General features: G+C 34.1%; 1 long non-coding RNA gene across 2 annotated transcripts in view; it reads left to right on the top strand.

The window, feature by feature from the left end:
* The first annotated feature begins 440 nt into the window (after nucleotides 1–440).
* Nucleotides 441–27188, top strand: part of LOC140712666 (uncharacterized) — a 38635-nt gene continuing 11887 nt past the window's right edge. Inside the window, exons 1-3 of one of the 2 annotated variants that reach the window (XR_012094381.1) lie at nucleotides 441–650; nucleotides 1701–1754; nucleotides 4068–4130. This is a non-coding gene — a long non-coding RNA (uncharacterized lncRNA). Of the gene's footprint in view, nucleotides 696–1700; nucleotides 1755–4067; nucleotides 4131–27188 lie in introns of both variants that reach the window. The other variant, XR_012094380.1, reaches the window with a different exon arrangement.

Here is a 27188-nt window from a genome sequence, read left to right as displayed (position 1 = left end):
AAAAACCAAGATGATTAGTTTCTACCACCTCACTTTACCCAATTCGTAGAAGAATTTAAAAATTCAAGTTTTACCCTCTACCCAATCTGAGTAAATGCTTTGCCATTTGTAAGTCTTCTGATAAATCCAGCAAACTATCAAAGATGAACATCATCATTCAGTACTTTTTCAATCTTTTTTTTTTTCACTAGTACATGTAGATTACTATTTTTCTATTTTGAAATAAGAAATTGATGTGATGAAAATTTCATTTTTAAGTACTGGATGTTCTGTTAAGAGGTTTGGACCATATTTATATAAGTGTGTGAAACATTACTTAATGAGGAGTGAAATAACAGATTTTACTGTGCAGGTAGAATTCAATGACAAAGAGGGACAATAAAAGGTCTCTGGGATAGAATTCTTCTATATATTCTATTCTGAGGTTACTGTAGTTCTCCAGTCATTACTTTAGGTGAAATAGATTAACCTGGGGAAGTTCTCAGCTTGTCAAATGATTTTGGAGAGTATAGCAAGGTTAAACTGAAGATCTGCTTAACTGATTCCCTGGCTTAGTTCCAGCATGTGCAATGATGCAGTTCTGACGTGCAAAGTGCTTAATCATTAAGCTTACTCTGGAAGGAAAACACTTTACAAGTTTCACTACACAAGTATAATGTTGAATTCTCTTTGAATGCAAGGCTTTTCAACTCAAGGTGAATTTCACTCTATATTAATTTCTGGATGCTGGCTTTTGTAATTTTGCTGCCCATGTTATTAAACGTCCTTGAAGGATTTTGATGCACTTCTGAGCACCCACTATATGCACTAAGAAACATACAAATAAGTAAGAGATTTCCAAAAGTCAAGGAGGAATGAGAGACTGTCGAAATCACATAAACAGCATATGAAAAATTCCATGTAAATTGTACAAAGAAAAAAAAAACACACAAAAAGTTTTAACAGAGAAATTTTATTATCAAGAGGCACCAAGAATTTCTTTATAGATGATATGAAATTTAAGATAATGACAGGAAATGGGGATAAGGAAGCAGAAAAGGTGAAAAGTAGGATATGTTCCTCGGAGAGAGAAGACTAAGCAAAAATCAGGTAGGCAGAAAGCTTTAGAGCGCAAGTGACAAACCACAAGCAGTCCAATATGGTTAGATCATAGAGGACTTGTGGAATTACATTTGAAAAATAGTTATAGATAATCCATAAGTGATGTTGGATATTAGTTTTGGTTGATATGTGTTAGCCACTGAAGCTTTTTGAACAGGGAGTATCAAGCCAGAATGTGGGTAAGCATTTACTTAGATGAGTAGTAAGGATGAATTGAGTTGGGAAGAGTTAGAAATCAGATTTATTTGTGGTTTCTAGAAATAGTAGTAGCCCAAATTTGTCTAATAGTAAAAAATGAATTGAAGTTTGTGGCTTTCAAAGACAATGCAGAAATTGAAATTGTACAAATATGGGAGGCAGAAAAACAAAGAAGAGAAGATTTGTAGGATGCCGTGGTTTGAATGTTTGTTTCCTCAAAAACTCATGTGGAAATTTAATCATCATTGTAGCACTATTAAAAGGTGTGACATTTAAGGGGTTATTAGGTCATGAGGACTCCAGCCTCATGGGTGCATTCAATGCCTTAATAAGAGAGTTTTTAGTTATGGGCTCCCTTTCTTTTTTCCCTCTTTTGTTCTGTCATGTTTTGACATAACAAGAAGATCCTTGCAAGACATCAGCACCTTGATATTTGACTTCCAGTCTCCAGAACTGTGAGTTAATAAGTTTCTTTTTATTATAAACTACCAGTCTGTATCCTATTATAGCAGTAACATAAGGACTAAAATATATGGGAAGGTGGTAAGACTTTTGAACATGTTAAATTTTAAATAAAAGCAGGTGAACATACCCAGGAAATAAGAGAGAGAAAAAGTTTAGTTCATGAGGAAGTTGTCAGAGCAAGTAATAAATATTGAGGAGCAATTGACTGAGGACTAGCCTTTGAAGCCTTTGATTTTGCATCAAAATGTGTTCTGCTCCTCCCATAACCTAAAGTAGATCCCCTTCTTAGTTTTTTTTAGTTATTTTCTTTTCTGTTTTATTTTTTTAAATGCATGATTTATTTTGGTGTCTATTTGTTTGACATCGGTCTCCACAAGGAGACTATGTACCGATTAAAAAAACATGAACCTTTCAGGTACAGTGGCTCATGTCTTTAATTCCAGCGCTTTGGGAGGCCGAGGAGGGCAGTTCACTTGTGGTCAAGAGTTCAAGACCAGACTGGCCAACATGGTATAACCCTCCCTCTACTAAAAATACAAAACAAAACAAAAAATAGCATGGCATGGTGGCAGACACCTGTAATCCCAGCTACTCAGGAGGCTGAGGAAGGAGAATTGGTTGAACCTGGGAGGCAGTAGCTTCAATGAGCTGAGATCGTGACACTGCATGCCAGCCTGGGTAACAGAGTGAGACTCCGTCTCAAAACAAACAAACAAACAAACAAACAAACAAACAAAAAACATGAACCACAGTTGATGTCTCAAATGAAAAAGATTTAATACAATAGTTTGTATTTGGGGGTGGGCTAAACAATAATGAAGTGGCAACTTTATTTTAGCTGTCTTGATCCCTCTCATAACACCAGGAGACCATTGTCTCAGCTTCATTTTTTTTTTTTTTTTTTTTTAAGAGACACTCAGTGAACACTCCATAGATTTTTTCAATGTCTCCAAAAAACTTGCCTGCTTTGTCTTATTTTTTCACTCTCTCCTCATCTCTCACATCCCAATGCCCTTCAACTAAACTTGACTCTCCAGAGTGCCCAACACGTGCCCTTCCTCACAGTCAGTTACTTTTCCCTAATGAAGTAATTTAATTAGTCTCCATCAACTTTTTCCAGTGAATTGCAAATTTAACATAAAGGACTAATCAAAGGGGTGTGTGTTGACATCTGGAACATATTGGTGTGTAGAGGTGAATGACCAGATAGTGGACATGGCTTACGTCATCTTTTGAGTTTGGGGAAAAAGATCCATTAACCAAGTCTCAGTTTTTATAAAAGCAACAAAGTATTAGAAAAAGTTCCAAGAGAAGAAGTGTTCCCAGGCTGGTGGGACTGAGAAGTAAGGCAGTTTTCCCTTGCCCAGCTATGCCTCTTAATTTCCATGTGGCAGAGAAGGGCTCCAGCTCCTTTTCTGCTGCTCCTGACTCCAGCAATCTCTGTGACTATCTGTGAATGATCCAGGGAAAAAAGATGAGCCCTTCTGCTCTTGGTGCTCTCCCTCTCTGAGTATTTAAATCTATAATATTGTATTGTATTTTATGCTGTAATTTATTAGAGAAGAGATATTACCACACATGAAAATGGTGACTATGGGCTGAGCACAATGACTCACGCCTGTAATTCCAGCACTTTGGGAGGCTAAAGTGGGAGGATAGCATAAGGCCAGGAGTTCAAGGCCAGCCTGGGCAATAAAGTGAGCTCCATCTCTACAAAGCATACATTGAAAAATTAGCCAGGCATGGTGGCATGTGCCTGTAGTCTTAGTTACTTGGGAGGCTGAGGCTGGAGGATCTCTTGAGCTTAGGAGTTTGAGATGGTAGCAAGCTGTGATCACACCACCGCACTCCAGCCTGGGCAACAGAAAAATTCTGCCTCTAAAACAAAAAATGGTAAATATGGAAAGTGATGGTTCTGTTAATTTGTTTGACTGTAGTAATTATTTTTACTATGTATAGGTCTACTGAAACAGCATTTTGTACACCTTAAATCTAGACAATTAAAAAATCTGAATCAGGTTTTTTACTCTTTAAAGACTAATTGTATTTATGGAAAATCTGCCCCCCTCGGTATTTGACCTCAATGAGAAACTCATGTTTCTCTTTAAAAAATTAGTTCTGTCTTGGGTTTGTATGTATCAATCTCTTACCTTAACATGCTAAGAGAGCAGCATTTCCTCTACCCTATCCACATGGACTTATATTATAAATCATTTTACTTTGATTCTGCAAGGTCAAGTTGCTGTCAAAATATAAGAGTGGTCAAAAGCCTCAGTTTTTTCTCTTTCTTTTTTTTTGACAAGAGGAACCTGAACAGTCTGCTGAAGCACCTGATGTTTGGCCTTTCTGAATGTCATGGAACATGTGTGAGTATATTTCTTTTTGTTTGTTTGTTTGAGAGTTTTGCTCTTGTTACCCAGGCTGGAGTGCAATGGCGCAATCTTGGTTCATTGCAACCTCTGCCTCCCAGGTTCAAGCAATTCTCCTGCCTCAGCCTCCCAAGTAGTTGGGATTATAAGCATGTGCCACCATGCCCAGCTATTTTTTTGGATTTAATAGTGATGGGGTTTTACCATGTTGGTCAGGCTGGTCTTGAACTCCTGATCTCAGGTGATTCATCTACCTTGGCCTCCCAAAGTTCTGGGATTACGGGCATAAGCCACCTGCCTGACCCTTGTGAGTGTATTTTTAAGCAATTGTTACATTAGAGAAAAACACACTTGTAAAGTCTATGTGATATAAAATGATCTTAATTTTTGTAATTTGATGCAATATTTGAATAGGATTACTGCAGGTTAAGGAATATGGGTTTTAATAAAAAAGGAGAATGAAGTGTGAAGTGAAGAAATATGTAAGAAAAAAAAAGTTAGAAGAAAGAAGAGAGGTTTCAAAGGGAAGGCAACCAAAAAGTCAGGGGAGAAGAGTAAAGCAAAAAAAAAAAAAAGAGTAAAAGAAATTTTATTCAAAACCTATATGAGCTCAGCTTTTGTCAGGTTTTTGGGGCTCATTTACAAATTCTAACTGTAGACAAACCTTGCCTGATTCTCATGCCCCTCAAAACTCTGAATACCATTTCTCAAGAATATATCAATCCTCAAAGTCAAACAGAGTCGACAAGGAGGTAAACACAAGAAACTGGCACATAACATGTCTCCCAGGAGGTACAAGGCAGAATGGTGAGCCTGATTGAAAAGAAAATTGGCATCACATAAAGAAGAAAATAAAAATAGCAGCATCCCAGTATGTACAAATAATCCATGCAAAACTCTGGATGTCTGTGTAAATCAAAGCTGTACATTTTTGTCATAAATTAAATCATACTATGCCTACTATTTGTCACTAATATTTATACTTAAAATATATTATGAGAAAAAAATGAATGAAAAAGAAAAACATACATATTAGAAAGATAGATAGATAGATAGATAGATAGATAGATAGATAGAGGTATATGAGTATCTTTCCATGCCAATAGATGTAGGATAGCATTAATTTATTAGTATCTTGTCTGGTTTAGGAAAATTTCAACAGATATTTGTTGAATACATTGATTTTAATAACCACTAAGAATTCCTTAAACAATATTATTTAACAAATTAATCATTGTTCGATATTTCAGTTTAATTTTTATTACTCATATCCCCTCTTATCTTCTTCCCCACCCTCCTTCCTTCTCTCCATTTTTTCTTTCTTTTTTTTTCTTTCTCTTTCTTTCTTTCTTTTTCTTTCTTTCTTTCTTTCTTTCTTTCTTTCTTTCTTTCTTTCTTTCTTTCTCTCTTTTTTCTTTCTCTCTCTTTTCTTTCTTTTTCTTCATTCCTTCCTTCCTTTCTCTCTCTCTTTTTCTTTCTTTCCTTCCAGTTTCTAAATAATTCCATTTTATTTCTGTACTAGAAATAAAACTGTTGAATAAGGTGGTATGCACGTTTAAGTTTACTTAGATTGGGCTTTAAAAAGTTTTTAATATTTTATATTCCATGTAAATTTATGAGACAACCCATTTGTCACCCTGGGTAGTATTTTAAATAATTTCTATATGTTACAATTTCAAGTTTCAAAAATATTGTGTTGAAATTCTTTATTTCTTTGAACCCAGTACTGGAACATTTTTTTGTTACTTTATTGGCTACTTGCATTTATTCCTTTATGAAATGCTGGTTTGTGTCCTTTGCAGAAAACTTGTAACTTTTGGTTGCCTGGCATCAATTTCTGTTTTCTGTAATCTTCCTGATTAACCTCTGTAGATTAGTCCTTTCTCTTATCAGGTAATAGTTTAATCAGCTGCTGAGCCCATTCCTATTCAAGGCTTAGACAAGTGAGTCAATCATAAACTCCTTGACTAAAATGTGAACCTGGAGCACACTAAAAAAGAGACCAATAAAGTCATTGCAATTCATTCATTCTAGTCATGTCCTGCCCTCACTCTGTTTCTCTACCTCTTTCTCTTATTTCCACATCTCTGGAGCTCCCAGGTATCTCCATTTCAAACCTAGGTGCCTGGCATTCCCTTAGATTACATGACTACTCACAGTTTCTAGCGGTTGCCATCAGAGATTAATGGTTCAAATTTCTATCTTTTTTTTTTTTTTTTTTTTTTTTTTTTTTGACGGAGTCTGTCTCTGTCACCCAGACTGGAGTGCAGTGGCATATCTCAGCTCAATGCAAGCTCCGCCTCCTGGGTTCACGCCATTCTCCTGCCTCAGTCTCCCAAGTAGCTGAGACTACAGGGGCCTGTCACCACACCCGATTGATTTTTTTTTGTATTTTTAGTAGAGATGGGATTTCACCATGTCGGCCGGGATGGTCTCGAACTCCTGACCTAGTGATCCACACGCCTCAGCCTCTCAAAGTGCTGGGATTACAGGTGTGAGCCACCGCACACAGCCAAAATTCTCTCTTTTATCCTATTGGGTTGTAGGCCTTTAAAAATTATTGACTTGTAAAGCTTATTTTATATTTAGACTTTTAAAGCTGTGGCACACATATTATTGAATATTGCTTTGCAATTTTTAATTTGTCCTTTATATTTTTAAGATTCCTGTCAAAGTTATACAGTTTATATGTTTAAACATGCTAATCTCTTAAATTAGGAAACATTCCCTCCCAAAGATTACAAAATATGTTAAAATAAATCTTTAAAGTATATTTTCGTGATTGCTCTAGAGTACTTATTGTTAGATATCCGAAGTAAAAAGACAGAAGTAATCTCTTGAAATATGGGTGATCCTGTGGAGCTTAGAATGTAAACTTTTTGGGACATTGATCGATGCTATTATGCTATTTTCTTTAGTGTGTAAACATAGAAATGGAATTACTAATATTTTCTGAAATCCATTATAATAATCCCTCTGAGTGATTTTTTACGTAATCCAAATTGGGCCTGAAATAAGGCTTGTGTACTGGATATTATCTTATTTTTCCTATTTAAAAGTCAGTTTTTAAAATCTCATGTCTAGAGTAGAATATTCCAAATGGAAGAAAAGAATCATCTGAATTTCTTATTAAATATAAAGACTAGCCTGCCTCTTTTCTGAATATTATAATAATGTAATTCTGAGCTGTTGTCCTGGAATCAGCATATTTTTAAAAACTCTTTAGGAAAGTATTGGTTTCGTTATTCATCTGTCATCACTACCACAGCCCCTGTCGTAGGAGTCAGGTAGTGAAGAGGAGGAATGTGGCTTTCAAGACATTTTTTTTTACTTTCCAGAGCACACCACAGTATTGGCCCTTTTTCTAGCATTTTTAGGTTGAAAGCTGCAAATAACAGTCTCTAGTTTTTTGTTTTTGTTTTGTTTTCATCTTTTAGAAGCTTTGAGGATATACACAAACACAGTCTTAAAGGGCAGCAAGGGGGAAAGTGTTCTATTGCTCATTTTAGAGATTCTTTAAGTGTGAAGCAAGATATTAAAATATTACCTGTTGGAATTTTTCTCTTTATTCTGCAGTGGACCCTCCTTCCTGCCAGTGGCAACTCTGAAAGACATTATTCTTTGCCAAACAGGAAGACTTAGAAAAACATAATAACATCCTTGACTTTTGCTTTTCTTGACCTTTACAAGTTACAAGTTGATGGCGAACAGGCTGTTATCTCTCAGACATGCAGCTTCCTCTCCCACTACCTTAACTAGTTGAAATTAACATAGCCTGGGGGAAGCTAAAAAGTATTAATAGAACCCAGAGTATTACATGTTAGTTGATGACTCTGAAAATAAACCTGTGTTCTCCTCCCCACTAGCATTCTGCTGGAAAGTGGTGGAAAACAGATTTCCTCAATGTGTCTGGATTTTCTAAGCATTAGAAAGATAGCTACTCATCATATGTGTGAAGCCCTTGGAAATCACTGAATGGGAAAGGTGGCCATGATGGCAGGTGGGCTTGGCATAACCTCAGAATTCCAGTGTAGTTATATGCTTCCTGTGGCAGAAGAGCAGCAATGAGGAGCTAAAAGATACTGAAATCTGGTGATATATATATTTTATTTGTTCAAATAATATATATTTTATTTGTTCTGACCTCTCTCTCTCTCCCCCCCCATCTATATATATATGTAGGTCACAGTATATACAGGTAAATACACTGTAATTACCTACAAGGAACCACAATGATAGGATGGATGAAATTGAGTCTGTTCCAATGTGCACATCTTTGAGGATGATCATGAATACAATCAGGAACTTCCTCCCTCCAAAACCCACCAGACCAATACTTAAACCAATACATCCCAGGAAATGTAGTCACATCCTCAAGCAGGAGGAAGAAGAGCCTTTAAATGAATGAAATTTCCCTGAATAGTCTCGAGTGAATTTTTCCCAATGGGTGGAATGAGAGACTTAAATAGAATTTTTTTTTCCCAATTATAGAGACATCAGAGAAAGTTATATTTCACCAAACTGCTAAAACTATAGTTAATTATAATATTAAATTTTCTTGAGTGGAAAACAGATGTCCTTATATGCTAAAGAAATTTGAAAGGAGAGGACTGCATATTAGAATAAATATGTTATGTTTTGAATCTGGCCAAGATTTTCTGTGGAGCTTGCCACTCCACATTTTAAAATTCAAAAAAGGAAAAGTTTTGGTGGCATGTGACATCCAGGTAATTCCGGTCCTCTAGGAAATCTTCCTCAAGTAGCCATTCTGCCAACTCCTGGAGCTAAAGCGGTACTTAAATAAGCATCAGAGAATAAATAAATGCAGGGTATTATATGCACTACATTTTGCTGGATGCATATTAGTTATTTTGCTTTACTTATTTGCTTACTTTGAGTAAGAACTTACTAAATACAATGCAGTCAACCAATATAGAATTCTATCAGCACAAAAGAGTCTGATGCAAGTTTAGCTTCCCCTAATGCTGCCTCTGCACTTGCCTCTGGATGATGGGTTAAGGATGAAAAGGATCTTTACAATGCAAATATGGTCTCAGAAAGGGAATCTTCTTGTGCTATAATTAGTTCAAGTTGAACTGATTCTAAATAATTACTAGGTAATTCTCTAGAAATGCCTTACATTGCTTGTTTACATTAGAAAAAAAGCAACTTTTTAGAGCACTTGATATTTTCAGGTGGAACGAGTCCAGGTTAAATAACATGGTGAAAGATTCTGCCAAATTGGTAAATTCCCCTGGGATTACTTGGTGGGTGGGGATGGGGAGAGGACAGATGAATACACAGTGTGGTCCAGACAGAAGGAGGGCATGAGACAGCAAAGGTGAAGAAAACAAGCAAGAAGAGTTTCAATCTAGCTAAATTAGAAATGAATGCTTTATGTGTCTATCAAAATTACATCTGTATGAACTGGTGAATATTTTCCTACCATAATACATTTTCAGTTTGATGCTCTCATATCTATCTACATAGCTATCTACCTACAGTTTTAATTTGTTTGCAGCTGTCATTGTTTGTAGTTATTCTATTTCTATTTCTATGTATATCTATGTTTATATTATTGTTTATAGTTATTCCATTTCTATTTCTATGTACATCTTTACTGCCTTTCTCTATCACTATCTTAACGGGTGTTTATAGTCAATTAATGTATGTATGTATGTAGGTGAATGTGTGTGTGCGTGTATGTGTATACATACAGAACCTCATATCTCAGAAATATTGCAGGTTTGTTTCTAGAGCATGCAATAAAGTAAATATTTCAGTAAAATAGTCACACAAATTTTTGTTTTATAGTATATATAAAAGTTGTATTTATACTATTTAGTATACGATAGTATTGTGTCTAAAAACACTGTACATATCTTAATTAAAAACAATTTATTGCTAAAATATGCTAACAATCTGAGCCTTCAGAGAGTTGTAATGTTCTTGGTGGAGGGTCTTGCTTCCATGCTGATGGCTGCTGACTGATCAGGGTGGAAATTGCTGAAGTTAATGGTACCTGTAGCAATTTCTTAAAACACAACAACAGTGGAGTTTTGTTACATCGATTGATTCTTCCTTTCACAGAAAATTTTTCTGTAGGATGCAATGATGTTTGTTTTCATGCCATATTTAATCCATGGTAGAACTTCTTTCTAAATTGGAGGCAATCCTCTCACACCATGCAGCTGCTTGAGTAACTACATTAATAGAATATTCTAAATGTTTTGTTGTCATTTCAACTATGTTTACAGCATCTTCACTTGGAGTAAATTCCATCTCAGAAGTGCTCCCCCCTACCTGTTTTTGTTTGTTTGTTTGTTTGGTTGGTTGGTTTTTTTGAGATAGAGTCTCATTGTATCGTCCAGGCTGGAGTGCAGTGGCACAATCTTGGCTCACTGCAACCTCCACCTCTCGTGTTCAAGCAATGCTCCTGCCTCAGCCTCTCGAGTGGCTGGGATTACAGGTGTGTGCCACCATGCCCAGCTAAGTTTTGTATTTTTAGTAGACACAGAGTTTCGCCATGTTGACCAAGCTGCTCTTGAACTCCTGGCCTCAAGTGATCTGCTCACCTTGGCCTCCCAAAGTGCTGGGATTACAGGCCTGAGCCACTGCACTTGGCCGTGAAACCACTTTCCATGCTCACACATAAGAAGCAACTCCTTATCTCCTCAAATGTTATCGTGAGATTGCAAAAATTCGGTCCCATATTCAGGTCCCACTTGTAATTCTAGTTCTCTTGCTATTTCTACCACATCTTCAGTTATTTCCTCCACTGAGGTTTTTTACGCCTTATGAGAGTTGGAATCAATCTCTTCCAAATTTCTGTTAATGTTGGTATTTCGACTTCCTCCCACGAATCATGAATGTTCCTAATGGCATCTAGAACAGTGTCCTTTCCAGGTTTTCAACTTACTTAACCAAGGTCTATCAGAAGTTTCACTATCTATGGCAACTCTAGCCTTACAAAATATATTTCTTAAATAATGAGACTTCAAAGTTACAATAATTCCTTGATCCATGAGCTGCAGAATGAATGTTGTGTTAGCAGGCAGAAAACATTAATCTCCTTGCACATCTTCATCAGATCTCTTGGGTGAATAGATGCATTATCAGGGACCAGTAATATTTTGAAAGACATCATTGTTCTGAGAAGTAGGTCTCAAGAGTGGGCTTAAAATACTCAATAGGTTTACTGCAAAGTGATGTGTTGTCATCCAGGATGTGTTATTCCATTTATATAACACACGCAGCATACATTTAACATAATTCTTAAGGGCTCTAGAGTCTTTGAAATGGTACAGGAGCATTGGCTTCAATTTCAAGTCACCAGATGCATTAGCCTGTAGCAGGAGAGTCAGTCTGTTTTTTTTTTTTTTGTCGTTGTTGTTTGTTTGTTTTTTGTATCCTTGAAGACAGGTGTTGACTTTTTCTCTCTTACTATGAAAGTTCTACATGGTGTCTTCTTCCAACATAAGGCTGTTTGTCTATATTGCAAGTCTGTTGTTGAGTGTAGCCACTTTCCTCAATGATCTTAGCTAGATCTTCTGGATAACTTGCTGCAGTTTCTGCATCAGCACTTGCTGCTTCACTTTACACCTTTATGTTATGGGAATGACTTCTTTCCTTAAAACTCATGAACCAAACTCTGCAAGCTATCATTTTTTCCTTCTGCAGCTTTCTTACCTTTCTCAGAGTTCACAGCATTAAAAGAGTTAGTGCCTTGGTATGGATTACGTTTTGACTCAAGAAAGTGTTACAGCTGGTTTTATCTTCCATTCAGGCCACTCAAACTTTCCCCATATCAGCAAGAGGACTGTTTTGTTTTCTTATCATTCTGTGTGCACTGGAGTAGCACTTTTAATTTCCTTCAAGAACTTTGCCTTTGCATTCAGTTTGGCTATCTGTTTGATGCAAGAGGCCTATCATGATTTTAGACACAACTTCCTCATGAAGCTCAATCATTCCTAGCTTTCGATTTAAAACAAGAGACATGTGAATCTTTCTTTCACTTGAATATTCAGAGGCCATTTTAAGGTTATTAATTGGCCTAATTTCAATATTGTTGTGTCTCAGAGAACACAGAGAGGCTATAGGAGAGGGAGGTAAGTGGGAGAACAGCCATTTAATGCATTGGCACAGTTCATGGAACCCAAAAACAATTACAATAGTAACACCAAAGATCACTGATCACAGGTCACCATAACAGATACAATATTGTGAGAATTACCAAAATGTGACAGAGACCTGAAGTGAGCACATACTGTTGGAAAAATTACATCGATAGATTTGCTTCAATGCAGTGTGGCCAGAAACCTTCACTTTGTAAAAAATGTGTTGCTTCTCAGCCTTTTGACTAAGATCAAGTGTAAAAAATGCAATATCTGCAAAGCACAATGAAGAAGGTGCAAGAAAATGAGATATGCTTTTATCTACATATGTGCATTACATATATATGTATGTGTAGGGGTGTTTTTATGTATAGCTTTCCACTTTCCATACTGCGGGCTTTTTGCAGTTTGTACTTTTTATCTGTAAAAAAAATTATTTTACATACATCTTGTGTACAAGTGAGAATATTTATTTAGGCTAAATTCCTAACACAAGAAAGATTTCCAAGGGAAGATACAGTCTGTATGCTTATAGATATGCCAGATTATGGCCATAAACATTTTATACACTTACCAAAACTTCACACCACATAAAGGTGCAAATTGTCATGAGATTCCAGAAAACAAGCGGGGTAAGAAGGACTTTCAAACAGTTTAGGGGCTTAAAACAAGGCATGAGGGCTTGATCAAAGAGATATGGTGTCTACCCCAGAAAAAGGATAGCAGGGCAGATGCACATTCATTACATACAAAGAAGTTAAAGTTAATAAAGTAAATATTACATTTCCATATAAAGGAGTTACTTAAAGTAAATAAGGTAAATATTAAAGATACGTTTCTCACTGCCAAAGTTGTTAGTTATAAATATGAAAAGGAAGAAAATTAGAATAAACCTTTAGTGTTGGATTGAGATTTGAAGTATTGGTGTTGACGTATGGTTTTTAATGTAGAGAGAGGGATGGTTGGATAGATAGACAGATGGTTGGATAGAATGGACACATAGAAAGATAGAAGGATGATAGATAGATAGATAGATAGATAGATAGATAGATAGATAATAAACTAATATATATGTAAATAAATACATTTATTCCTATGTTATCTTCACTCATGGTCTTTGGAAACAATTGCTTACCCAATAGCAATGAACACATTCAGTATTTGAATATTGTTTCTAAATACTCTTTTTTCATTAAGAAATGATCAAAAGGAATTGCAGAAATGGCTGGTTTCAAGGCTTGTGAAGGTAAAGCATAAAATGAAACTAGAATTCTTGTGACATTAGGCAAGAAAGTGCTCAAAGGATGTATACAAAAGAACACAAAAGCGTAAGAAAGTGCTCAAAAGAAATATACAAAGAATACAAAAGCCAGTTTAAATGAGCTCCCACTGGCCAAATCTGACATACCTTGAGAATTAAATAAATAATGATAATAACACATTATAATCCAATGAGTGAAATAGGAAACCATAGAATAATGGAGATTAAAAATTAAATTAATTTGAAATTCTGATGGAGAATAAGATATTTACAGCATTTCAAAATACCTTCTCACAAAATACCCATAATTAAATGGGGGGAAGAGTTACCTTATAATAGAGAAGACTAGAATACAACATTTTAAACAAGTGATAAATATCATTAATAATGAGAGAACTGGAAAGAGTAAGCCATTGGATAGGATGTAATAAGAGGAATATAGCATCATTTTTGTGATGTTTCTGCCAAAGATGCAGCTCTGAAACTAATCATAAGGCAACATCAGACAAATATTCTAAAGAAAAAGCTGTCCTGTAGTCTGAAAATGTGTCAAACTCATGGAATTTAAGGAACTGTTCCAGATTAAAAGAGATTAGAGAGACAATACAGCTAAATGTAACAGGAAATTCTGAATTGGATTAGACATTATTGGGGCAACAGGAAACACCTGAATAAACCCTGCTAATTAGATAATGGTAATATATCAAAGATAATATTTTGATTTTGACGGTTGTCTTGTTTATGTAGGAGAATAGCCTTGCCTGTAGAAAATACACAGTAAAATATCGGGGAATAATGGACCAGGTAGTGCCAAAAAGTGTTATTTGCTCTGTATTTCCAACGAGAGAGAGAGAGAAAAAAAACTATTTATTATGTATTTTGAAATTTAACCATACTTGTTAAAAGAATATCAACAAAAACATATTATGCAATAGAAGAAATAAAAAAAATGATGATTTTTGATAGTCTCACATGATTTCTATACATTTCTGCAGTATTCAATATTCACTGCAAATTATTTTTTCTGTTCTCACCTTAATCCAGAAAAGGCATGATGATATCACGGTTATTTTCTCACAGCTTTCTGAAATCTTGTTCTCATCTTCTTTCCCAGACTCATTTTTTTTTTCCAGCTAAAAATAAAGAGAATTGGAGTAAAAAGAAATTCTCTAACATGAGAGGGAAGAGCCTTTGAAGTGATCTCTTCTGGAAGTTTTATGTTCATTGCTGTCCTTCAGTTTTCCCAAAATGCTCAGAAGCCAAATATTTCCTGTGGTTATGTCTGTAATTTGGTAGTTTTCATTTAAATTATGCATTACAAATGAATATCCATCCTAAAACAATTGGAATGATTAATTCTATACTAAATTTTTCATCTGACAGAAGGCAGTGTTTTATGCCAACACTTACATGGTTAAGAGGCTTTTGAGTTTCTTAGATTTTAAAGTTCTTGACTTTTAAGTCAGAAAGACACATTTATGTTGTCAGGAATCAAGCTAAAAATCAAGCTAAAAATTCCTTTAGTCCAGGTTTCTAGTTTAGATTTTCTACTTCTTTCTAGATTTTATTTTAAAATCTGCATTTCAGAAACCATATTTTCAAGAAATTAATTATAGAAAACTAGTATGATTTACAATGAGAAATATATGTGGACAAATTGATGGCATAAAAGTTAAGACTTGCTTTGGTTAACAAGTTTGGTTACAAAATTTTAGTTAGAAGAAATCAGTTCTAATATTTGATAGTACTGTGGAGGAACTATAGTTAACAATGATTTCTTGTATATTTTAAAATGGCTACAGGAGAAGAATTCTAGTATTCTGAACACTAAGAAAAAAATGAATGTGTGAGGTGATGACTCTCCCACTTATTCTGATTTGATATTACACATTGTATACAGGCATCAAAATATCACATGTAGCCCAAAATATGTACAATTATTATATATCAATTTTAAAAGCTATACACAAATAAAGAGAATTAATGGCACCAAAAATTAAGACCTGCTTATTAAATCTAAATGCATATTTTTAAGTACAAATCACTTTATTATTTTCAGGAAATTTTAAAATAACTGTTAAAATCTTATGAACTGAAATTTATGATGACTATATTACTGCACCTTTTTATTATATAAGCTGATTTTTTAAATATTTTATAGAAAAAATAATAAATACAGTAACAATGCAGACTTTTCTATCATAAAAAGGCAGTATTTTTATTTTTAGATTATTACGCAAATGTGTATATGTTTATATATAATTATAGAAATAATACATATATACACATATATTAATCTCTCTACATGTATAAGTTATCATTAGATGGTCTATTTGTTTTCTGGAGTCGCTGTAACAAAGTACCACCAATTAAATGACTTAAAACAACAGAAATGTATTCTCTGAAAGCTCTGCAGCCTAGAAGTCTGAAATCCAGGTGCTGGCAGGACCATGCTGTCTCTGAAATCTCTAGCGGGCATCCTCCCTGACCTCTTTCTATCTTCTGGTGCATGCCAACAGTCGTTGGTGTTCTTTGTCTTGCAGATACATCACTCCAATTTCTGCTTCTGCTGTGACGTGGCATCTCCCATGTATATCTGTCTTCCCTCTGTGCCTGTCTCTGTATTCAAGCTTTCCTCCTCTCATAAAGACACCCGTCATTGGATTAGGTTCCATTCTAAAGCAGAACTCATGTTAACCTGATTATGTCTTTCTAAATAAGGTCTGATTTACAAATAACATCGTGTTTTGAGGGTCCAGGTTCCTGACATGGGACAGGAATTTTGGGAAACACGAATCCAATACTGATGATAACCATTTCTTCCACACTTTAGTCATGATTATTGTGTAATGAAAATTTTCTATGGGAAGGATATATACACATAACGAAAAAAATTATAAAATTGCATTTTAAGGTCCTATTTTCTGACTCCCTCTGTAAGAGTGGAATAGAATTTGTGATGAGGGTATAGGCTTTGTGATGAGACCTAAAGTCTCCAAATTCCTAGCTCTGTGATCTCAGGAAAGTAACTAAACATCTCCCACTGTTTGTCTGTTTATACGGTATACAAAGCAACTGGACAAAATAATAAATAAACTTCTGGGCCTGTAATCCCAACACCTGGGGAGGCTGATGCAGGAGGATCCCTCAAGCCCAGGAATTCAAGACTGTAGTGAGCAGTGATTGTACTACTGCACTCCAGCCTGGGCGACAGAGTGAGACCCTGTCTCAACAAAATTAAAAAATAACAAAAACAAATAAGTAAACCTAAGTAGGCCATCAATCTTTTAATTGTAAGTTTGGGTTTTCTATTTTTTTTTCTTTTTTGGAGACTGAATCTCACTTCATCGCTCTGTCACCCAGGCTGGAGTACAGGGTGTGATCTTGGCTCACTAAAATCTCCGCCTCCTGGGTTCAAGCAATTCTCCTGTCTCAGCCTCCTGAGTAGCTGGGACTACAGGCGCCCGTACCAGGCCCAGCTAATTTTTGTGTTTTTAGTAGAGATGAGGTTTCACTATGTTGACCAGGCTGGTCTTGAACTCCTAACCTCAGATCATCCACCCACCTGGGCCTCCCAAAGTGCTGGAATTACAGGTTTGAGCCACTGCACCCAGTGAAGTTTCTATTTGTTACCAATTTTGTGAATTAGATACACAATATATACCTCTCATGTGTTTGTTACTGCTTTCCCCCTACCTCCTTCTCCCTGTAAAAATATGAGTATATTTATTTCATATACTAATTGATGACAGTGCTCATTATAAAAACCACATTTTTATGAATGACCCTACTAGTCCTACTAGTCTGTCACAATATACAAAACAGTTTAATTCAGGATTTATTTAGAAACAAGAACCACAAATTTAATATAGAGTTCAGATATAATATGCTCTGAAGAGCATTAGGAATTGACTAAGTAAGCTTTGCTAGCCTTATGATCTTAGCAAGTCATTTCCCCTATATGAGCCCTAGTTTCTTCCTGTATAAATGATAATAATCGTCTTTCAGGCTTGTGAGATTCCAGGAATTAGACAGGTGCATAAGGTAGATAGAACTACCTCCAGTGTAACAAACATGGGGGATTGCTGCTCAGTGTCATCAGGGACTCCTTCAAGTGTGTCTTCCTGTACGGAAAAGGTAAAAATAATAACATCACTTACATTTGTTATACACAATATTTTGCAAGATAATAACATCTCAGATTTCCGTACAGCTAGAGTTCCACTTGTTTTTTAAATTCAGTCAACCAGGGACATTTATTTGTAATTTGAAAGATACATTTGAGGAGAGTATCATACTTTTACGATTTCTTCTGACAAGTGTGATATTAACATTGTGTGTGTGTTTGTGTGGTTGCATTATTAGGATCACTATCTTTGTTCTTTGAGTGCTGTGTTAGTCTATTTTATGTTGTTTGTAACAGAATTTCTGAACCTGAGTAATTTATAAGAAAATGGATTTATTTCTTAAGTTCTAGAAACTGAGAAGGTTGAGAAGCCATATCTGGTGAGTGCCTTCTTGCTGGTGGAGACTCTCTGAAGAGTTCTGAAATGGCACAGCACATCACACAGCAAGGGGCTGAGCATGCTAGCGTGGAGTCTCTTTCTCTTCTTGTAAAGCTACCTACCCCACTCCCATGATAATCCACTTATCTATTAGCCCATGAATCCCTTAATCCATGAATGGATTAATTCAGGCTCTGCTCCAGTGACCAGATCACTTCTTAAAGGTGATTAATATCACCTCTCAATAACACCACATTGGGGATTACACTGGGAATCAACATGAGTTTTGGAGGGTACAAATATTCAAACCATAGCAAGTTCTTATTGTGAGCTATTTCCTGGCTTTAGTGCTAGGTGTTAGATGTTGGCTCATATCTCTTGTACACTGGCAAGTAACTTAAAACTTAGGGTGACAACTGATGACAGAAGTATACAGAGTTTTTTTGTGAACACAGAGGAAAAATAGCACATTTTAAAAATTCCGATAAAAATAGAGAAAAAAACCCCATATCCTTCAAATCAAATAAACTAATTTTGGGACAATAACAAAAATGAAGTAACATATAGGTGTTAGAATTTTAAACTAAATTAAATACACGAAACAGATTAAAAATTAATTCTAAAATCTTGTGAAGTAAATAAAATAATGTTCTGATTCATTTCCATGACTTCCAAATCCTGTAATTAAGGTTTTCTCTGATTTATTCTGGTGATATCAGTCATTTTGGGGCAGTTCTACTTACTGTCTCATACTCAGTCAAAAATCTAATTCTCCCTTGTCTCATATATTTGTGGTAAGATATTTAAATCTTACTCAGTTCAGAATTTTATTCATATTAATTTTGTTGCAAAATTATAATAATAATTTACTAAAATTACTTAAATACGTGAGTCTCCAAATGGACTCTCAAATTTATTTTCAAAGCATGATCTGCTAAGGTCTATCAGCTGGCACAAGCTATAAAGGTTATCCTCAGCAAATAATTTAAAAAGGCAAATCCTTTCTTCAACTCTTAGGTGTTAATGCCACACAATCTTTCATATGCCTGTGTTAATTTCTAGTAATCTACCAAGTGAAATTTTTTGTTTCTATACTGTGGTGTTTATAAATTGCTTTTTAAAACTCTGTAGCCTATAGAAAAGGCTGATTGCTGTACAATATTTAGCAACTTTATAAACATTTAACACAACACAAAGAATCAGTTTGTCCAGTCAGTCACGTGAGAGATCTTAGTCATTTTAAACTTTCACTAACAATTTCAAAGTTTGGGATAATTTTGAGGAATAAATAAGAGCACATGGAGCCATTTTGGAATTCCAGCCTACCTCATCAGCTCTTCTGCTGCTCTCATGACTTGTTCTGGCCCCTCATTTAAGAGATAAAGTTTGTAAATGAGAAGTGTAGCCTTATTGCATAGGTGAAATGTGCTATTTACATCATGAACACCTTAATTTTATCCTCTAATTGCATCTTGGAGTATGGGACATTTTCCAGAGAGCCATACCTGATAAATGCATAGATTTAGATTGTTTTAGCACAAGCAATCCTAAACAACCCAGATATGTTGTGCTAAAAACATTCCATAGATTAATAGATTAATATTCCACTTGTTACTGTTGGCTTTTTTTTTTCTTTCTTTCTTTCTTTTTTTTTTTTTTTTTTTTTTAAATTCCAGAAGGTTTTTCACTAGCATATTACAAAGAAATTAGACTGAGCCTCCTACCTTCTTTTTTCCCTGGGAAAATCTTTTACCTGCATTTGGGTTAACTTTTCAATGTTTAGAGATGTATATGTTTAAAGTTTTGGCCAATAATTGCTGAGTAGCTGAATTTTAACATATATGCATCACATAAGCCACCCTTTAAACACAGATGATTTATGTAACTCTTGCTAAAACAGTTATAAACTTGATTTCCCAAAATTTACTTATAGGAATCCTTTCTTATGAGGCCTACATTTTAAAAAGTATTTAAATTGCTTTGTATGTTCTATCAAAATTGGTAAAATTAAAATATCTATTGTGCTTTTTAGCGTAAGTCATGTAATTTCCTATGAAATGATCAGTATATGTTTTATGTCTGGTCCTTCCCAATCCTTTGTTATTACATCTTATTTTTTCCACTTGTTTGTAAGAGAAGGTGAATAAACCTTATTTTAAGAGATTTAAGAATTATTGGACTAAAGTGTCATTTTCATTGTAACTTAAATTAGCCAAAGCTAATTCTTAGCATTGTCATCTTTTGATATGTTACAGAAAAATAAAAAATTAGAAATAAGGCATTCTAGTTCAGCTTTCTTGAGGGTATGATTTTTCTATAAAAATCCGCTGAAAGATGCTGCTTTAGCAGGAAAGCAGTGCTCAAGTACTACTTTCAAAGAAATAAATCTAGGATATAGTAATGCTATTTTCTCAAGCAATAATTGATTGCTGGCAAAGATAACCTGAGACTCTCATTGAGTTTAATTGGCTTTATTTATTTATTTATTATTTAAAAATGCATTTTTTTAAATGAGATCAGTGTGAATTCGTACCAAATGAACTCCCTTAACTCTGGACTTCAAAAAAACTGCCTAAATTCCTTTTAGCCAGATCTGATGGCGTATTAGTAAATAAAAAATGCTAACAGATTTGGACAACTGTCGACTTTTAATCTGCTTTTTAAAAGTAAAAATAAACAAATAAACACATACATAGATTCAATTAAATGGTAGGTGGACTTTTAGTGTGTTTTGCCTTCTTTTTGTTTTCGGTTGCAAATGGTTGACCTGTAGCATTTCATTTGAGAGTTAAGTTTTTTTCTAGTTTCGTTCTGTATGTTGTTTTCAAAAATGGGTAAGAGCTTCATCTATTTGACTATCTTCCTTTTTAAACACTGCAGAAGGAAAATCAATCACAGGGGAAGTTTATTCAGGACTTAGAGGTCACTTCTGTGTCTCACAGGCGCCACCTTTTACACCACAGGTTTCCTTTGGTTTTTAAAACATTGTAACTAACAAGCCTCTAACCAAGACTAATTAGATGAGTTAGAAACCTCAAATTGTAAGCAATTTACTCACCTAATTTGAGTCTCTAAATATTCACAAGTATTCATGCTTTTATTAATTGTGTTAACATCTTTAAAAAGCATTGAAAAAATCATTCTCCAACAATATTAGGTTTGTGACCTTGCATTCTCCATTTCTCTAAAGATAATCTATTATTCTCCTCCTTTGATCCTTTCATTTGAAATGTTACATTAATTTGCACCCTAATTTTAAATATATATTCACTATTATAATATCTTTGCTCATGCTTATTTTCTTATTAACTTGATACATAGCTCAATTTGATTTGCATTTTCTTTTTTTATTTCTTTGTTATGTGAGAAAGAACTGTACTTTTCTTCTGCAATATCTAAATCATGCTTCAATTTATGGTTATACTAGTTTCATAAAAGTAACTGGAAAGATTTCATTTGGTTTTATATTTTAGTTTTCCTCATATAATTTATACTATGAACAATCAGGTCACCCAGGTGGAATATCTTAACTAATGGACTAATAATATCTGAATATTTACTATTTTTTTACAGAATTTTTAAACCAAAACTAAGATGTTTGAAAAAAATATTTCTGTTTTGTTTTGTATTTTCAATGATGCAAAATGAAAGCTACGGCATTTGGGTATATACATTACCAAATATCAGAATACAGCTCACATCTAATATATGATAACCCCTGAGTGACATTTTTCAAAGAAAACAGTAATCTTGAAGAATTTTGCTGACATAATTCTCATTTTAACTTCACTATTTGAAAAAAAAAATTATTTTATAAGATGCTTTCATATATGGGTGAAAATGTCAGATAAATGTCATTTTAAGCAGCTGCCTAAGAAGTAATGAAGTGTTTTTATTTTGAACTCTAGGTAAACTATAAAGAGTCTGTCTTTCTTCCTGATTATAAAAAGTTAAATCAGCCTTACCAGGAAGTTTAAGCATTACATTCATTATTTTTAGTGAGAATGTTGAATATGTTCTTTCTAGCAATGATTCCAAGCAATTATATCATGACTCTTTAATTGTGTTCCTGACTTAACACCTAACATATGTAGTTGTAAAAGGAGTACTTTGTGTTCATAGTGACTATTCATATCAGCCAAGCTACCAACATTCTCTCTCTGCCTTACAACATAAGTCCTTGGATTTAAGTAGAAATTACTATGAATATGATTTGACTATGAATTTTATCATGATATTAATTTTAAATGGTTACATTTGAGAGTGAATATTAATGCTCTTAAGCTTTATAGACAAAATCAGATCGCAATAGTATGGATGTAATCAGCTTCTTTAAAAAGTCAGTAGGTTTTATATTAACATTTTTCTGAGGACCCATAGTCTGGAGGATGGAGAGTTTTGTTCAAAATACACTAGGCATTCTTTTCTTGAGTGATATATTGGGAAATATATTTTAATTGGGAAATAAGAACAATTAGAAGTGTAAATACTATTCAAGGTATATCTCACTTGAAACAAATTATCATGTTAATTCATTAATAAAAATGAATTCAAACTAGTGTAAAGAAACCAAAAGCACAGGAATTGGGGCCATTTAGTGAAGGAATACGCACACACAAGTGTTTTATAGTAAAAGTACATTGATATTTAAGGTGCAGTTACTGGAAAGCTTAAAAGATAGGCACAAGAAGCTGTACAAAAAGGAAGGAAAACTCACAAACTTAAGACATATTTTGTCCCCAAATATGCAAAAAATTGCATTGGCAAATACAGTGTAATACCACAAACATGTGGAAAATATGAATACACAGTGAAGAGCACATTCATTTATTAAATTATCATATGCTTGGACATCAGTGTAAAGCACTTGTCTATTTTTCCCATTTTATTCTCAAATGAAATGATCTGTTGTCTTAATCTCTTTTAATATAAAATAAACTTAGACTCACAGAGGTAAATAACTTCCTTAAGGACATATGACAGTAAGCGACAAATTGGGGCTCTTTGAATCTATGGTTGTCCAACTATAATGTTACTTTGCTTCCTGGAGGGTTCTGAGCTGCTGAGCTTTTCCTGTAAAAGAAAATCTCAGATTGTGTTCCTTATGATATCAGATTTGCTTTCCTCTCATGCTTAATCCCTTGATTTTGGTTTGGTATTCTATTTATTATGTTGTATCTACTTTTCACTATGTAAAAACTTCCTTCCAATGAGAAAGAAAATCAGAGTTTTGGCTTTACAATTAGCATCCCAAAGTTTTCTAGAGATCAGAGTTGCATGATATAAGTTGCTGCCATTCTGAATCACCATGGATCATGGATATTTAGCAAGACTAAAGGTGCTAATCTCATTTTGTCACTTACATGTTAGATTTTTCGGTGGTTAAAGACCAGTGGTTGAAACAGTGTCAAAATTAATCTTATGCTAATTGTTGTATTTATCAGCTTAAGTGATAAGATTTAGATTATTTGTGTGTGAGTGAGCATGCAATCATCCCTGTGAATTCTTAATAACAAAATGCTCTTTTTGGCCCTGTCATTGTTAATGACTGTTCTACTTTCTTATCTTGTATACAGCCTCTTTTACATCACTCACTGTTACCCCTATTATGATCTCAATTAGAACTCTACCCTTATGCTCATATCAACCTCAGACTATTGACTTTAAAACTTCCCCTTGTTTATATTCAAATGCTTGCTATTTCAACTTACTCTTTCTTGATCCAAAGCACTTCTTTCAATTCTCAGATTTTCTTTAATCATAAACTTTATTTTGGTCTAGCTCTGACCTGGGGTACCTTCCTACTGCATTACTGAATTACAAAACCTGATTTCCCAGAAACTCACTTATGAAGAGGAGAAGACATTTCTGCACTTTTATGATAATTATTTCCAATTATGAAATCACTTAGTTCATATCATTGCCTCTAGGAAAACTCCTCACAAACCTGGGATCATAAGAATTTACGCATTTTCTTGGATCCTAATTGAATTATTAGTCTCTTTTTCATATTGTTTAATAGGTAAAAATTTAGTTTCCCCAGAAAATCAACACTTTCAGATCCAAATTATTCCTTTATGCTTTACTTTTATTGCATTTTCTGTTATTTTATATGTGTTCAAAATAAGTAGTGAATTATAATTAAGCCAGCTGAGTTTACTCATGTTAAGAATTAATATAGATTTTTCATTCTGTTTTTCTTTCCCTTGGGTATTAAGTAGCATTAGCTGCATGCACTAAGAGAAAAGCCACATATGCAGATAAAGCAAGAGGTACTCTGCTATAATGATGCAAATTATCTCTTCTGCTGCATTAGCCTCTGAGAGTCCAGTTGAGGGGTTAGAAAACAGACCTTTTTACCTCTGTGTATCTCTTATAAGCACTTTTAATCATGGCACAAAGAGAACACTCAATAATTTTTGTTGGATGAATAAGAATCTGTGCTCCTTAGTTTATCTGAAATAGAGTAGCAATGAAGTAAATATCTCTAGCAAAGTACAAAATGGAATAATTATAGCAAAAGTCAATATGTTGTACTAAAAATGGAAAGTATCAGGCATTCGAATCCCTGCAATTAAAAGAATGTTATCTTGTGGCCTACTGAGAAAAATGAAGGAAGTTTTAAATTGCTTTTCTAAAACTAATTTGCAACAAAAGGCATTTAAGGATTGACAATTATTAGTTTGTTGTATTATGGTAAAATATTGCAGCTTGAAAGAACTGAAAAGAGAGCAAATTCCTTTTTCCTTTAAACTTAATATTTAAAGTAAATTACGCAAACTGAATAGTAGTCTATTGAGGAAAAGCCTATTGTTTTATTACCCAGCTAAGCTCATAATTGAAATGATAGTGATTGCAACCAAATGCTCTGTGAAGAGCTATCACATTTTTGAATTAGGAAAAAGTATATGAATCAACATATTGTTAACCTGCATAGAATTGTCCATTTTCTTGTCAGAGAATTTAGCATTGTGTTTAGTGTAAAATTATATCTAGTGGACCTAGATTTTTAGAAAGAGAAAAGGCTGCTTCAAAAAATTTCGTTGTCAAGTTTGTATTCATTATCTTTTTTCCTCTGAGGTAACTGCATGATGAAATTATGTGTGAAAAGAGAATTTTCAACTACTACCTTGAATAAAGGTTAGGAAAAGGTTATGTTTAGCATAACTCCATTTCCAACACTTTGTTACTCTGTAGGCAGAATAATCTAATTTCATTTCTTTTCTGATTCCAATGGAGTACTGTATCCTCAGTTTTTGTGTGTGTGTGTGTATATATATATTTTTTCCCTTATCCATATTTGCATTCCTTCCACTGATTGTGTGGACAAATAGGATGATAGAAATGCAATGATTTGGGAATCATGGGATTTTTTAGAATGTCCTTTATTTTCCCACACTTCCATTTCTACTACCATGAGATACCTCCCAATGATAGTTTTTCTCTTTAAAATCCTAAATTAGTTTCTTTCTAAGATGTTGCTCAATTTGACTCAGAAAGAAGAAAAAATAACCAAATATTTCAGTTTTGTTTTTGTAACACTGGAATAACATCGTGTCAATACGGTATTGGCATTCAGACCAAAGAAATACTTTATGCCTATTATGAATACATTATTTCCTACAAATAAATGAAATACCTAGTTTTTCATTCATTCATGTGCTACTAATTACTTGCTATGTGCCAAGCATTATTTTACAAAGATAGCCTATAAAGAATTATTTTTAAAACATAGGTGTATGAGTTGAGAATTGTTGCACAAAATGAGCAATACTCCTCAAAACTAACAAAGTCATCAAAAACAATGAAAGTCTGAGAAACTCACATGCAAAAGGAGTCTAAAGAGACATGACAACCAAGGCAATGTGGTATCTTGGATGGGATCTGGTAGCACACAAAGATATTAGGCATACAGTTAGACAATGTGAATAAAGTACAGACTTCAGCTAATCATAATGTATCAGTATTGGCTCATTAATTGTGACAAATATGCCATCTCAGTGTAAGATGTTAATAATAGGGGAAATGGGTGTGAAGTATATAAGATTTCTCTGTACTATCTTGACAATTTTTCCATAAGTCAAAACTTTATTTTAAAAAAGCTGGAAAGAATCTTAGCTATAATAGATTTAGCCCTAAACTCCGCATTTTATAGAGGAAAAAACTAAAGGTCATAAAGCCTGTATAGCTTTTCTAGAGTAAGATACAGCTGATGAATTAAGGAACTGAAACCAGACAATGGCACCTAACTGAAATGAATTTATTCTTTAGCATAACTAAAAACAAAAACTGTAATATTTTATTATACTATGAAAATAAATATATCAATCTTTACAGAAAAAATACCCTTAGTACATATTTTTTGTTCACTAACCTCACTGGTGCATTATATTAATGAGGTCCAATAGCCTCTCTAACCAATGGTATCCTGCAGTGGCTTAAAATGTGTGTGTGTGTGTGTGTGTGTGTGTGTGTGTTCTATGCCCTCTAAGTACTTTCTGGATGTTCTTTCTCATCTTGACACTTATCAATGATACATTTATACACTTTCTTTGTCTCTGCACAACTGATATCTGTTACACTTAATCTCTTTTATTTCTACTTATTTTGAAAAATTTTAATTTCTTGCTTTATGAATAACTTTAGGATACAGATTTTATTACAAAGTTAGAAAGAATGGTCTTTTATGCTATATTGGGCTATGTTTGAGCTCTGCTGAAATAAAGCCAAGATAGTGATTAACAAACCTAAATGTAAAACATATATATGTGTGTATTTATCTACATATATATATATATACACACACTCACACAAATTATTTGATCCATATGCCCAGTTACCAACAAGGTTTGAAAAACATAAAAGGATAATCCCCTCATATTCACTTTCTGATGCCCAACTACAGTTGACCCTTGAACAATGCAGGGGTTAGAGGTGCCAACCCTGTGCGTGGTTAAAAATCTGTGTATAACTTTTGACTCCCTAAAAGCTTTACTACCTAATAACCTGCTATTGACCAGAAAACTTACTGACAACATAAACAGTTGTAAAACATGTATTTTTGTGTTATATGCATCATATATTGTATTCTTACAATTAAGTAAGCTAGAAAAAACAAATTGTTCTTAAGAAAACCATAAGGAAGAGAAAATATATCTACTATTCTTTAAGTAGA

This window comes from Chlorocebus sabaeus, chromosome 10 (assembly GCF_047675955.1).
Source record: "Chlorocebus sabaeus isolate Y175 chromosome 10, mChlSab1.0.hap1, whole genome shotgun sequence".
NCBI classification, from domain to species: domain Eukaryota; kingdom Metazoa; phylum Chordata; class Mammalia; order Primates; family Cercopithecidae; genus Chlorocebus; species Chlorocebus sabaeus.
The sequence above is the reverse complement of the archived record's forward strand: the minus strand, read 5'-3'. Positions and strand labels throughout refer to the sequence as shown.